Here is a 14,516-nt window from a genome sequence, read left to right as displayed (position 1 = left end):
CAAACTCCTCCACTGCTGGTGGGAGTGCAAACTCATACAGCCACTTTGAAAATCAGTACGGTGATTCCTCAGGAAAATGGGAATCAGCCTACCACAAGATCCAGCAATTCCACTCTTAGGCATATACCCAAAAGAAGCCCATTCATACAACAAGGACATCTGTTCAACTATGTTCATAGCAGCATTATTTGTAATAGCCAGAACATGGAAGCAACCTAGATGCCCCTCAACTGAAGAATGGATGGAGAAAATGTGGTACATTTACACAATGGAGTACTACTCAGAAAAAAACAATGAAATATTGAAATGTGCAGGCAAATGGATGGAACTAGAAGGAACCATTCTGAGAGAGGTAACCCAGTCACAAAAAGACAAACATGGTATGCACTCACTCATATATGGATTTTACACATAGAGCAAAGGATGACCAGCCTATATTCCACACCACCAGAGAAGCTAGGTAACAAAGAGGACTCTAAAAGAGACATACATGGTCCCCCAGAGAAGGGGAAAGGAACAAGATCTCCTGAGCAAATTGGGAGCAAGGGGGAAGGAGGGAGGGAACTAAGAGAATGAAAAGGGGAGAAGAGGAGGAGTGAGGAGGACATAAGGGAACAGGAAGATTGTGTAGGGGAAGAATAGAGGAGAGCAAAATAAGAGATACCATCAAAGAGGGAGCCAGTATAGGTTTAAAGCAAAAATCAGGCACTAGGGAAATGTCCAGAGATCTACAAGAATGATATCAACTAACCATCTAAACAGTGGAGAGGCTACCTTAAGTGCCCTCCCCTGATAACGAGATTGATAACTAACTTACATACTATCCGAAAGCCTTCATCCAGCAGCTGATGGAAGTAGAAGATACCCACAGCTAAAAGCTGAACTGAATTAGGATACAGTTGCAGAGAAGGAGGAGTGATGAGCAAAGGGGTCAAGACCATGCTAGTGAAACCCACAGAAACAGCTGACCTGAACTCTGGGGAGCTCTTGGCCCCCAGACTGATAGTTGGGAAATCAGCATGGAACTGATCCAGACCCCATAAATGTGGGTGTTAGTGAGGAGGCCTCAGAAATATATGGGGCCTCTTGTAGTAGATCGATACTTATCCCTAAAGTAGGAATGGACTTTGGGAGCCCATTTCACATAGAGTGATACACCCTCAACCTAGACACACAGGGGAGGGCCTAGGCACTATCCCAAAAGATATGACATCTCTGAAGTCCACCCTCCCATGGAAGGCCTCATTCTCCCTGGGGAGCAGAAATGGTATTGGTGTAGTCCTTGCGAACCTGAAATAGGAGCAGAGATAGTGGGTCCTAGGAACCTCCCTGGCCTACTTGGCAAAGTTCCTTGCTAATGAAAGAGCCTGTCTCAAAACAAAAGGTGGAATGTGACTGGGTAATCACACCAAAGGTTATACTCTGACATACACATGTGAACATGTATATGTGCACACACATATAGACATATTAAAGGTATGGAGAAACTACTGTTGGTAAGAATATACAATCATGGAACCACTTAAAAATAGCTTGACATCTTCATAAAATGTTGGAAATCAATTTCTGGAAAATAATCGTCTTATTCCCAGGTATCTATCCAAGAGAAAGGAAGGAATATGTCTGTAGACTTGTTCTTAAACACTGATAGTAGTCTGATAATAGTGAAAAACTGGAAACAACACTAGCTTGCATCAATGAATGCATACATAAAATGTATAAACACACAATGGAAAAATACTTATCATTAAAAGGAATGAACTACTGCCATATGCAACATAGATGAATCTCAGAATATGCTGAGTAAAATATGAAAATCTCTTAATTCCATTTATATAAAAATGCAAGAAATCTATAAGACAAAAAAATTGTTCTATGGCTACATAAGAAAGGAAGGAGCCAAAGGGAAAGTCTACAGTGGGGTCTAATTAATTTACACTATGGGTTCATGGGTAAACAAACAAGTTAAATTTTTAAAATAAAGCATAAATTTGATTAGTAAATCTGGAAGATAATGGTCTACCCTGATCTCCTGCCCTTCTACCTCTTGTTAGATTAACTCAACCATTGGTTACCTGCTGAATACTGGAATAAAATCAACAGGTGAACTCCCAGACATTTGCAAAAGTAAGACACAGTAAAATTACTCTATTTACTTATTTTGTTGTTTTTTTTTTACTTTTAATTAAAATATAATTATATCACCCCTCCCCTTCTCTCTCCTCCCTCCAAACCCTCCACTGTTCCTCCTGCCACTCCCTCTCAAATTTGATGTTCTTTTTTCATATATGTGTGTGTATGTATTCATATGAATATATATATATGTACATATATACAAATACATACATTCACACACAGTTAAACACATTTATTATTGCTCATATGGATATATCTTTTAGAGCCATTTGGTATTGCAGAACCAATTAGTTTGCTCATTGGGGAAGACTAATTCTCCCTTGTTTTCAGTCATTAATCACCTATAGTTCTTCAACTAGGGATGGAGCCCATTAAATATTTTCCATCCATATTGACATGTCAGCTGGGGTTGTTACTGTTCAGGTCTTGTTTAAGTAGCCATATTATTGGGATTTCAGGGCTGTAGATTTCCCATCATAGCTAGAAGATGCAATATTACAGCAGACTCCCTGGTCCTCTGGCTCTTGACAATCTTTCCACCCTCTTTTCAGCAATGTTCCCTGAGAATTAATTAGGTGTAGAATTTGTGTTGTAGATGCTGGTCCCAAGGAAACCCTGTCTGCCTGAAAAGAGATGTTTTTCCATGTTTGGAGTATGCCAGCAAGATGAACCTAAGAAGCAGTATCCTAGACATGAATTTTCTTAGAGTGTCCATAGGATCAATACAAGTAGAAGAGAGGACATGGTATTTAGCACAGGGAGAAGTCAAACTGGGATTCAGGCCTGTAAGTTTCAATTACTTCCTGGGAGTCTGGCACTAAAAATGCTGTGGCATTTAGAGTTAAGCCAAAATAGATGATAATTGAGATGGTATAAAAATAAAATCATATTGTTATATGACATTATGCATATATATATGACATTGGCATCATTACAACATGCATAGATAGGTTTGCACAAAGCTATATCATGAGCACTGTATAGCATGAGATTAAGAGAAGTTTGATCCAATATTGAAAGCATGCTGCCAAAGGCCTACTTTCTTCACATCTTTCATTTTTTCAAACGATGTATAGTATTTCATTTATTTGTATATGTGGTGAGTACATGCACATGTATGTGCCCAAAGAGGTCAGACAATAGTCAGATGCCCCTGAAACTGGGGTCATGGACATTGTAAGCTGTGGAGTAGGTACTAGGAAGTGAACGGCAGTCCTCTGGATAAGTAGCAAGAGCATTTGACTGCTGAGCATGTCTCCAGCCTCTTTATGACATCACTCTACCCTACTTCTCACAAGGCCGTGTCCTCTCTCAAGTGCCATTCAGTTGTCTCAAATCTACACTGATAGGTTTGTTCTCTCATACCTCCCATTCTCCTACTCCAACTCCAGTAGAAAATGAGATCAAATGTTTGGTAGCTGCCTATGAAAGGACAAATGGATTCTTTTTTTGAAATACATATACTTTCACATCTTTCAAGTGCCTGTCTTTATACTGTGTGCTCATATGTGATCCAACTTCTCCAGACAGGGTGCCAAACTAGACAGTCCTATGACTCTGGGGGCATCAACACCTCCAAAGCACAGGTCGGGTAATTTTCATAGGGAATTGTGTCTTAAGAAATAGGTGTCATAGATGTTATGCCACACACAAGGCATTGCACTCTGACTGGGTGAGTTAAAGCAAAGACACAAGAAAGATAAGCATATGAGGGGACACAGCAGTATCAAGGACACCTCTTAGAACATAAAGGCCCTTTGATGGCCACTAGCTTTGAACACAGATGGGCAGCTGACCCTGCTCACTCACAAAGTCCATTTTTATTCACCAATGAGTAAACATATCTTTATCTTTTCAAATTAAAAACTAAAAGAAATGTCAAAAATGAAAAAAATAACATTTTAAAATTAAACTCTATTAAAGAAATGCTAGTTCAAAAAAGACATAATTGGGCTTTCTAAAACCTGGCAGCTCCCAAACGCCAACAAGTTTTTCTCTTCGCAAGTCTGTTCTCAGCCATTCCAAGAAAGGAACAGAGAAGAACAGAGCTGTATCATTTTGATGACAACCCACTTCTAATCCACAGGATCAGATGCCTTTGCACCCTGTTCAAAGGAAACTTGGCCTAGAAAAGAATTAGTTTCATAACAAACCAGCCATTCTGAGAATAGAGGTGAGAAGAGATCGGGCGGAAGAAGCCGAGGCAGTGGAGAGGAGCTGCTGAGTTTTAATTGCCAGTTCATCTTCAGTTTCACGGTTGTTCATGGTGACCAAAGGAACTTGGCTCCTAGCTCCTCAAATTCTCAACTCCTTGGTGGAAAATGACAAATCTGTAAGATGTTGGTGTTCCTAGATGAACACACACACACACACACACACACACACACACACACACACACACATATATGCAGGCACACCGGCACACAGACACACACGGAAATGCTTGAGTCACAGAGACAGGGCAAATGCAATCATTTCAAGGAAAATAGATTACTAAGAAAGGTCAGCATCTGCAATATTATCTTCATTTTCCTCATCCAGCACTGATTAAGTGTGTGGTTTACAGGACATGCCAAAGTCTCTCTTAAGTACCCAATTATATTAGCTAAATGATGTTTAGAGAGCTATAACTCAAGGAAGTCATTATGAAGCAAAACAACACAAAATACATTTTCATCTGAAAATTTGTATAAAATTTGTATTTCTGATTAAGGTACAATCAAAATAGTTTGAGTGGGGCAGCTGACGATGAGGAAATTTAAAGATTATTATTTAAGAAAATATAGAATTTAAACCAAACATACACAGAAAACAAACAAACAAAACAACAAAACACACACTTAATAAGAAGCAATACTTTAAAAGGGTAGAGAGCTCGTTCTTGCTGTGGAATCGAATCCCTTTCCCATGAGTGTGTTTGCATGGCCTATTCCTTAAGCCTCCTTTATGTCTCCTTCTCTCTCCACTCTGACTACTTACCATTTCAAGCAAGCTTTACATTCAAGACATTCCTGCTGCTAATGAAGTAAATGGTAGTCATGAAACTCAAGCTGGGAGAAAAGAAGGAAGGAAAGCGCTTTTGCTGTCTAGGTTCTAATGAAGCTTCTTGTGGATTAAAGCCCTGTAGGTAAAAGGTACAGAATGCTTACTTTTTCTCAGTGCTGTGGTCATATAAGCAAAGAGGCATGACAAATTCATTCCATCCCTATCCTTTCCCCTCATCACCCTGTCACCCAACAGGCCACTAAATACACCAGAGAACGATTTGAGGAAGCAGAAGACATGCTCCTTTGCTTCCCTTGATTTTCTCTCATTTCTGTGAATTTAATTTTCAGTGTGAGCATGTGTCTGAGCTGGGGCAGACAGATTGGTGCAGGGTTTCTTAAAAACAATTTTTTGCTCCATCAGACACAATATATTCTACTGAAAGGGAAGAAAGCACTATACCCCAGGGGGAGAAAGTTTCCCCAAAACTTTGTTCCCTCAGAACTTTACAAGGGAAAGCTATGTCCCTCTTGGGTGATTTAATTTAATTGTTATGTTTTTTAGCTTTGTTCTAGGAGAAATTAAGCAACCATCAGCGGCACTTCATAGACAAACACCACTTTTGGTAGATAGAATACAAAACTAGGAATTGGAAAACCCAAAAAAGAATCCTGGCACAGTGCTGGGTGATTTCATCTCCACATGCCTAAATTTCCTGTTTGCAAAGTGAGCCGGAGCTCCCACTCGCCGCTTCTTTCTTGGAGATGCTGTCAGGGCTGATAGTCTCTGGGTTATTTTTTTTTCCCCTCTGAATTTTTTTTCTTCCAAAAAGAAGCAGAGATTTTAATGGTGCAAAAGGCACATATTGGTAAGTTTGGATACAGTGCTCCATTTGATGGTGTCAAAGGTAAGGCATCCTCTGTACTCTTAAGAAACTGGGAATTCAAAGTATCCAGTGCTAAAACCGATCACTGAACATGTTAAATGTCAAGATGTGCATGAGAATGAAGCAAACTAATTTAGGTCTTAAAGGTGGGAGGCCCTGGAGACAAATGCACAAATTCCAGACCTCCAGCCTGGAACCAGACTTCTAGCTGAGTGACTTTGAACAAATTGCTCAACTTCTCAGTGCCCCAGTTTCCTTATCTGTGAGGAGAAAAAAATAGTACCTTCTTCATAGGGAAAACCTATATCCATATAAAGTGCTCAGAGCAGCTAGTGCCTGGCATGTAGTAAGTAGGATTGTTGTTATTATTAGAATGTGTAAGATTGTTCAGGCAAGGAAAAGAAGGAGCAGCTCTCCAGACAGTGAACAGCATGAAGTAGAGGACAGAAATAACACAATGGGTGACCTGGGACCAGAGGAATGCTCTACTCCTAGAGCATAAAGGACCAGGTAGATGAGGCCAACGTGGGAGCCTCACAGAGGTCTTTGCTCTGCACATGGACTTTATTTTATACACAATGAAGACTAAATAAAAATTTTAGATTAAGAAACAATATGTCCAGATTTGTGACATTAAATAATTAAAAGAAAGTGTTAACAGAGTGTGATAGACTCTTTGCCACATGGATACAATGACTGTGCTTCCAGTGGCCCTACTTCCTAATGTCTTTGGAGGTTGCCCCATAAAGAGGTAGAATTATTCTCTACTTATTTAAAACGGACCAACTCTAGACCTGCTTTGACTTCTAAAGTGCAGCAAAACTTCACCCTGGCAGCGCTAATCCTAGATGTCATTTTTTCTGTTACACAGAATCCTGCTCCTGTCCTCCTCCGCCTCACCATGTGAAGAAGACCAAGTTACCCTAAGGAAGATGAGAGTGCACACAAAGCAAAGCCAACACATCCACCTGAAACCAACTTAAGCCAGCAGCTCCGGATGACCCGATAGCTGGCCGCAGAGTCAGCTGAGACCATAGGCTTCAGCTGAGCTCAGCCTAAATTTCTAATCTGATGAATCATAAACTAAATAAATGGCTGTTGTGCTTTAAGCTACTAAAATTTAAAGATGTTTAAACAGGAATATGCATATCATCTGACAAGAGTTTTAGTGTCAAAATTCAAATAATATTTCTGAATTAGTTAACATAGGCTGTTGTTATAATGACATTTTATTTTTAGGGAATTCTATACTCTATAGGAAGTGAATAGTATTTCTTATATTTAAGCAACCACTGACATATTCTGCAATGGGTATCGGTATTCCATTCTGTTGAGAGGTTAGTGACATCATAATTACACCCACAATTGGAAAGTGGGATAGGGGTGTGGGATTTCTGGTACCCAGTACAATTTTTTTAACTATATCACTGTTTTTCCTGGGAAAATAAACAAAGCCATTGTTTATTTTCTTCATTTACTTATTCAACAAATATTTGAGCTTTCTACATCCTAAGGACAGTGCCAAATACTGGAAAACTGGTATTTTGTGGAGTGCTACTGAGGGAGTGTGTGCGTGGGGTGGGGTGGGGGGCTCCAGACTAGTACCAAACAGTGTGCTGAGTGTCATCAAGGTGGACATAAGTACACAGTGCTCTTGGTCAAGCAGAGAAAAGTTTCCAGTAGTAGCAGCATCTGCACTGAGTGACTAAGAACTAGCAAGGTGGTTAAAAAAGAATAAAAAAGAACAAAGGATGGCCCAGCAGTAGTAACAAATGTACATGTGCTCTGGAACATTCTTAAAACTGCAAGTAATCGCTCAAGTTTATAAGCTGTTCACACATAAGAGGAAGGGGGGGAGGGAAGCTATAGACATTAGCAGAAATTTGACCTTATAGGATTGCTTTAATCCATTTTCTGTCACTGCTAACACAATTCCACACACTGGGTAAATTATAAAGGAAAGAGGTTTATTTTGGCTCAGTTCTGGTGTGAGGTTAAGAGGTCACATCTGGTGATAGCCATCTTACTGGCAAAATGCCAGTGTAGTACAGGGCATCCCATGGCAACAGTTAGGGAGCACAGGAGGCCTAACCAAACTATTTGGCTTTGTTTTTTTTTTTAGAAGATCCACTCCCAAGATAGCCCATTAATCTATAAAATCACATGAGTGCACTAACACATTCATTGGGGTATAGTGCTAATTACACCTTAACATTTCCTGGTCCCTCTTCTTAACATTTCATAGTAAGGAGTAATTTCAATGCAAGTGCATAAGCCATACAAACCATAGTCAGGCCCTAGCAAGAATTGATGGGATTTGGCCAGTACCTTGAAATTAAAGTCATGATATATTTGGATTTACATTTCAGAAAATTAACCTTGTCCTAGAATGAAGACACATAACTGAAAGAATCAGTGAGTAGAGACTGATAGATCATTAAAAAAGCTATGAAATTTTCTCGAAGAACCAACTCTTTGTTACATTAATTCTTTGAATTGTTTTCTTTGTTTTGACTATATTGATTTCTGCCCTCAGTTTGATTATTTCCTGGCATCTACCCCTCCAGGGTGAATTTTCTTCCATTTGTTCTAGAACTTTCAGCTGTGGTGTCAACTCTCTGGTATGACTATCCTCTAGTTTCTTCATGTGAGCACTTAGAGCTATGAACTTTGCTCTTAGTACTGCTTTCAAAGTGTTCCATAAGTTAGAGCATGTTGTGTCTTCATTTCCATTGAATTCTAGGAAGTCTTTAATTTTGTTATTTCTTCCTTGACCCAGGAATGCTGCAATTGCCTGTTGTTCAATTTCCATTACTTGGCAGGTTTTCTGCAATTTGTGTTGTTTTTTGAATTCTAACTTTAAGCATGGTTGTCTGATAAGACACAGGGGGTTATTACAATTTTGTTGTACCTTCTGAGGTTTGCTATGTTGCTAAGTACATGGTTAATTTTAGAGAAGGTTCCATGTGATGCTGAAAAGAAGGTATATTCTTTTGTGTTTGGATGGAATGTTATATAGATTTCTGTTAATCCCAATTGGGTCATAATTTCTGTTAGCTCCTTTGTCTCTTTGTTAAGTTTCTGTCTGGTGATCCTGTCCAACGGTGAGAGTGGGGTGTTGAAGCCTCCCACTATAACTGTGTGAGGTCTCATTTGTGATTTGAGTTTTAATAATGTTTCTGTTATGAATGTTGGTGCCTTTGTATTTGGGACATAGATGTTTATAATTGAAACTTCTTCCTGATGGATTTTTCCTGTGATGAGTATGAAAAGACCTTCTTCATCTCTTTTGATTGATTTTAGTTTGAAGTCTAATTTTATAGATACTAGGATAGCTAACCCAGCTTGTTTCTTGGGTCCATTTGATTGGAATATCTTATCTCAACTCTTTACTCTGAGGTAATGTCTATCTTTGAATTTGAGGTGTGTTTCTTGTATGCAGCAGAAGGATGGATTCTGTCTTCTGTTCTGATGTCCGCTCTGTTAGCCTGTGTCTTTTTATAGACAAGTTAAGACCATTAATATTGAGGGAGATTAAGGATCATTGAGTGCTTATTCTTGTGTGTTTTTGATTTGCTGTTGGTAGTGGTATTGTATATGGATTTGCCCTGCTTTTTCTTTGTGGTTTTGGTAAAGTGGAATTATCTATTCTCAATGTTTTTGTGAGTGTAGTTAATTTTCTTAGGTTGGAGTTTTCCTTCCAGTACTTTCTGTAGGGCTGGATTAGTGGTTACATGTTGTTTAAATCTGGTTTTGTCATGGAATATCTTGTTTTCTCCATGTATAGTGATTGAATGCTTTGATGGGTATAGTAATCTGGGCTGGCATCTGTGTTCTCTTAGAGTTGGAAGAATATCTATCCAGGTCCTTCTGGCTTTCAGAGTTTCCATGGAGAAGTCTGGTGTAATTTTGATAGGTTTGCCTTTGTATGTTACTTGACCTTTTTCCTTTGCTGCTCTTAATATTCTTTCTTTATTCTGTATGTTTGGTGTTTTAATTATTATATGACAGGGGGACTTTCTTTTGTGGTCCACTCTATTTGGTGTTCTGTAGGCTTCTTGTACTTTTATTGGCATGTCTTTCTTTAGGTTGGGAAAGTTTTCTTCCATGATTTTTTGAATATGTTTTCTGCACTTTTGAGTTGGGTTTCTTCACCTTCTTCTATACCTATTATCCTTAGGTTTGGTCTTTTCACAGTGTCCCATATTTCCTGGATATTTTGTGTTAAGGATTTGTTGGACTTAAGATTTTCTTTGCTTGATGAATCTATTTCCTCTAGTTTATCCTCAGCGTCTGAGATTCTGTCGTCCATGTCTTGTATTCTATTGGTTATACTTGCATCTGTGGTTCCTGATTGTTTCCTAAGCTTTTCTATTTCCAGAATTCCTTCAGTTTGTGTTGTCTTTATTGTCTCTATTTCAGTTTTTCAGGTCTTGAACTGTTTCCTTCAGCAGTTTAATTGTATTTCCTTGGCTTTCCTTGATTTCTTGCATCATTTGGTTTGTCTTTTCTTCCATTTCTCTGAAGGATTTTTTTCATTCCCTCTTTTAGGGTCTCTATCATCTGCATGAAGTTGGTTTTAAGGTTGCTTCATCTGTGTTGGGATTTTCAGGTCTTCCTGGTGTAGAGTCCCTAGACTCTGGTGGTGTCATATTGGTTTTCCTGTTGTTGGATGTGTTCTTATATTGTCATCTGCCCTTGTCTTCTTCCAGTGATGTCTCTGTGATGCAGGTGATGTCTCTTCCTTTCCTGGTGTGTATGGGTCCAAGGTTCTCTTCTGGTGGGTGCAATTGGCTCCAATACTCTGCTGGGTCTCAAGGTGGGTGCAGGCAGGTTCTAGGCACTCGCTCTCCAGGTAGAAAGCACAGAAATGTCAGCAGACTCAGAGTTGCCTGAGTCTCAGGGGCCAAGTCCATCTGCCTGCACCCCCCCAGGAGGGGTGTTCCCAGAGTGGGCAAGCAGAAGTTGGGCTCAAGGCAGGGGCTGAAGCAGCTCACCTCTGCCCTGTGTAGCCCAGGGATCTCAGCAGACTTTAAGGAGAAATCAGGCACAGGGGAATTGTCTGGAGAGCTACAAAGATGACACCAACTAACAATCTATGCAACAGAGGAGAGGCTACATTAAATGACCTCCTCTAATAATGAGATTTATGACTAACTTCTATGCCATCCTATAGCCTTCATCCAGCAGCTGGTAGAAGTAGAAGGAGACACCCACAGCTAAACCTTGAACTGGACTGAAATCCATTTGCAGAGAAGGAACACTGATGAGCAAAGGGATCCATACCAGCCTGGTGAAAGCCACAGAAACAGCTGACCTAAACAAGGGGGAGCTCTTGGTTCCCAGACTGATAGCTGGGAACCTAGCATGGGACTGATCCAGACCCCCTGTATGTGGGTGTCAGTGAGGAGACCTCGGAAATCTATGTGGCCCCATGTAGTGGATCATTAATTATCCCTAGCATAGGAATGGACTTTGGGAGCTCATTCCACATGGAGGGATACTCTCTGAGCCAAGACACATGGGGCTTGGCCTAGGTCCTATCCCAAAGGATATGACAGACTTTGAAGACCTATGGAAGGCCTACCCTCCCTGGGGAGCAGAAAGGGTATGGGATAGGTAGGGTGTTAGTTTGGGGCAGGGGAGGAGGGGAGGAAGAGGGACTTGGGATTGACATGGAAAATAATCTTCTTTCTAATTAAAATAAAAAATCAAAAAAATATAAATATAAAAATAAAATTCTAACATAATAAAAAAGCTATGACAGAATTGAAGAATAGGACAGTGTGGCCATGAAGTAGGATAGGCAGCTATAAAGATGTGGAGAAAATGAATAGAAATAAAACATCTAGGAGACACCCCCAAGGAGCTTGGTGTCTCGATGGTGACAGAAGTAAAACCACCAAATGCTGCCTTGGGGAATTGAATGGATGCAATGCCAATCACTGAGACTGGGGACACAGGAAAAGATAGTTTAGACATAGGGAATGTTAAGTCTATTTTGGATCTATGATGCTCTGCTCAGGTAGGATAATCCAAAGCAGATGTGCAGTAGCCTACCAAGGAATACATGGGTGTGAATCATTTCTTCTCTGTGGTCTCTTAAAATATTATGGATACGGTGAACAATAAGTAGATGCATGTTGGAAGTGCCATTTAGAGTTAGGAGGCAGCTGGTACCATTTCTCTTCATCCATTGGTCTCTATGGTAAGCAATGTAGTCAGCAGTCTTCATAGAATTTACATCCACATGATGGTCAGGGACAGGTCTCTCCAGGCATCAAGAGCAAGCTGAGTGTTCTAAGGCAGTTTGCAAAGATGTAAGTGTAGATGGTGCTCTGAGAGTAGAAGTATCACTTGCTGATATCAAAGTGATGGTGACAGTTTTATTAGATTCCCCTTTCTTCTTCCACCACATACACTTGCTCAACTAGAATTTACACTAACTTTTTTCCTGATGAAAACTTATAAAATGGTCTTCATAATAGATATGACTATACTGTACCTTAAAAAACTTAACCTTACAGTAACTGTCAGATCCTGTATCAGCAGCAGAGCTACAGTATTAGACTTCCAGGTCTCTTTTCCTAAATCTATCCCTCCTTTCATCAAATTGAAGAGCTGTGGATTTGGCATTTGTGTTAAGAAAAAAACAATAGTATATAGCATATTTACTACAATGAAATTAGAACAAAAATGTAAGATACTATTATTATTATTGGTCTGGGAAATTTAAATATTGGTTTTATCACAAGTCTAAACTTTCAGAAAGAGATTTACAGAGAATAGCACTTCAATTTTAGAATGAAAAATTTCAGCAAAAAGTGAAAGCACATTTCTAGTATGCTCTTGTGACCCTGTAACTATAAATTAAGGCCCATCCAATGGATATAGTCACGGGAACTAGAAATGTTTGGAAACTGACTCTTCAGCTACTTTTACATATATATTCTTCCTGGTTTGGGCAATTAAGAAACCGGACTAGTTCACTGTTGTGTCCAGGTTAATAATAACAAGAAAACGAAGTCTTGACTTAGCTGTCACTCCTAACTGACATAAAATTCTTCTAATTGTATTCCAGATTATTTGTGGTGGGTAGAGCAGTATTTCTACTCCCTTAGCTAGTGTGTCCTAACTGATAAATGTGCTTGGATGAAAGAAGCAAAAAATTGTTATTTATTAGAAAACCCTGTAACTAGAGGGTCTTAGGCTATATTTTTCTTACTACCTTTCTAAAATTTTCTTTGAAGGTCAGGGAGATGGCCAAGTGCAAAGAGGCTCAGGGTAGTTGAAGTTATTTATGCAACTTCTTACAGACATGCGATTTAAGCTTGACCACTCTCCTCACACTAGAATGAACCCAGGCCAAGAGGTAGGGATTAATCTGCCAAGAGACAATCTCCAATAAATTATTTGGTTGGGTTTTTCCCTCTTTTCCTGCTTTAAACCATTTTCTTCCAATAAATAATCGAGTTGTACACTGAAAAACAAAAATGACTGACCTCCTCAGAAAGTAAAAGAAAGCATGAAAATGGAAACTGGAGAATTTTTCCTTGTAGTGTCCATACAGTGAGAAAGTGTACTTATTTATTTGAAATATCAGAAAATGGGCTCCCATGTAATGAAATATTTATTGAAATTGCTTCTTTGGCTCTCTACAGTTGCTGATAGGGTTTAACGAGAGTCAGGTATGGAAGCTGGAGTGAAGGTATGTCTAGTTATTTATTTATGGTTCAAGCCGCTTCGACCATAAGGCTTACTTTGGGAAATTGTAGAGGTGAGGCCATACATGACTGACAATACAGTTATTCACTGTTTTCATTGAATCATTTGCCACAGCTCAGAAAAGTAAATCTTGAAAGATTTCTATATTTACTTGCTTCCATTTTAAAACTTTTAGTATGTTGTTAAATTTTATTTGTGGATGTTTTAATGAAAATTTACAATATTGTGTACATATTCAGTATTTTCAAAATTCCATCAATATCTCCATTTCTCTTTGTTGTTATTGTTTAATTCTTACTTGTAACTTTGTTTGCTTTCTTATTTATTTGCTTAGGCTTCACAATATACAAACCAGTTTTAGTTCCCCAATAAATGATAGGGGTGTCATCTTTCATTCCATTTTCCTTTTATCAAGATATATCTACTCTAATTAAGACCCTGTCATCTCAAATTGTACCAACGACCCCTTAAGAGCAATTATTTCAAACAATTCCAAAAATAAATCATATGCATTATCTCTGCTCAGAAATAATAAGAAGTGCCAAGTATTCTAAAGTTTCCTGTGTACCAAACAAAGACACGAGGGAGAAAAAGGACATCCTTGTTGATATACATGTGTCCCATCATGATATTTTGACAGAGCTTGAGAAAGCCACTAAAATTTACTAAACAAACAAGCAAGCAAATAAATAATCAGTCTGTGGTATTACTTATAGAGCATTCTGACATGTTTACTTCTGTTATTGCTAGCTTCTGGAAAGCTAATACACAAAAGTATATAGAA

General features: G+C 39.0%; 1 long non-coding RNA gene across 1 annotated transcript in view; it reads left to right on the top strand.

Annotated features, from left to right (window-relative positions):
• The window catches only part of LOC118238382, a 123,692-nt gene extending 116,206 nt beyond the window's left edge, over positions 1-7,486 (top strand). The window contains exons 4-5 of the long non-coding RNA XR_004768502.1: positions 2,055-2,127; positions 6,879-7,486. This is a non-coding gene — a long non-coding RNA (uncharacterized LOC118238382). The remainder of the gene's footprint in view (positions 1-2,054; positions 2,128-6,878) is intronic.
• Positions 7,487-14,516: the final 7,030 nt, after the last annotated feature.

Source organism: Cricetulus griseus, chromosome 2 (assembly GCF_003668045.3).
Source record: "Cricetulus griseus strain 17A/GY chromosome 2, alternate assembly CriGri-PICRH-1.0, whole genome shotgun sequence".
In the NCBI taxonomy this organism is placed as follows: Eukaryota; Metazoa; Chordata; class Mammalia; order Rodentia; family Cricetidae; genus Cricetulus; species Cricetulus griseus.
Note: the sequence above shows the minus strand (reverse complement) of the source record. Positions and strands in the feature narration are given on the sequence as shown.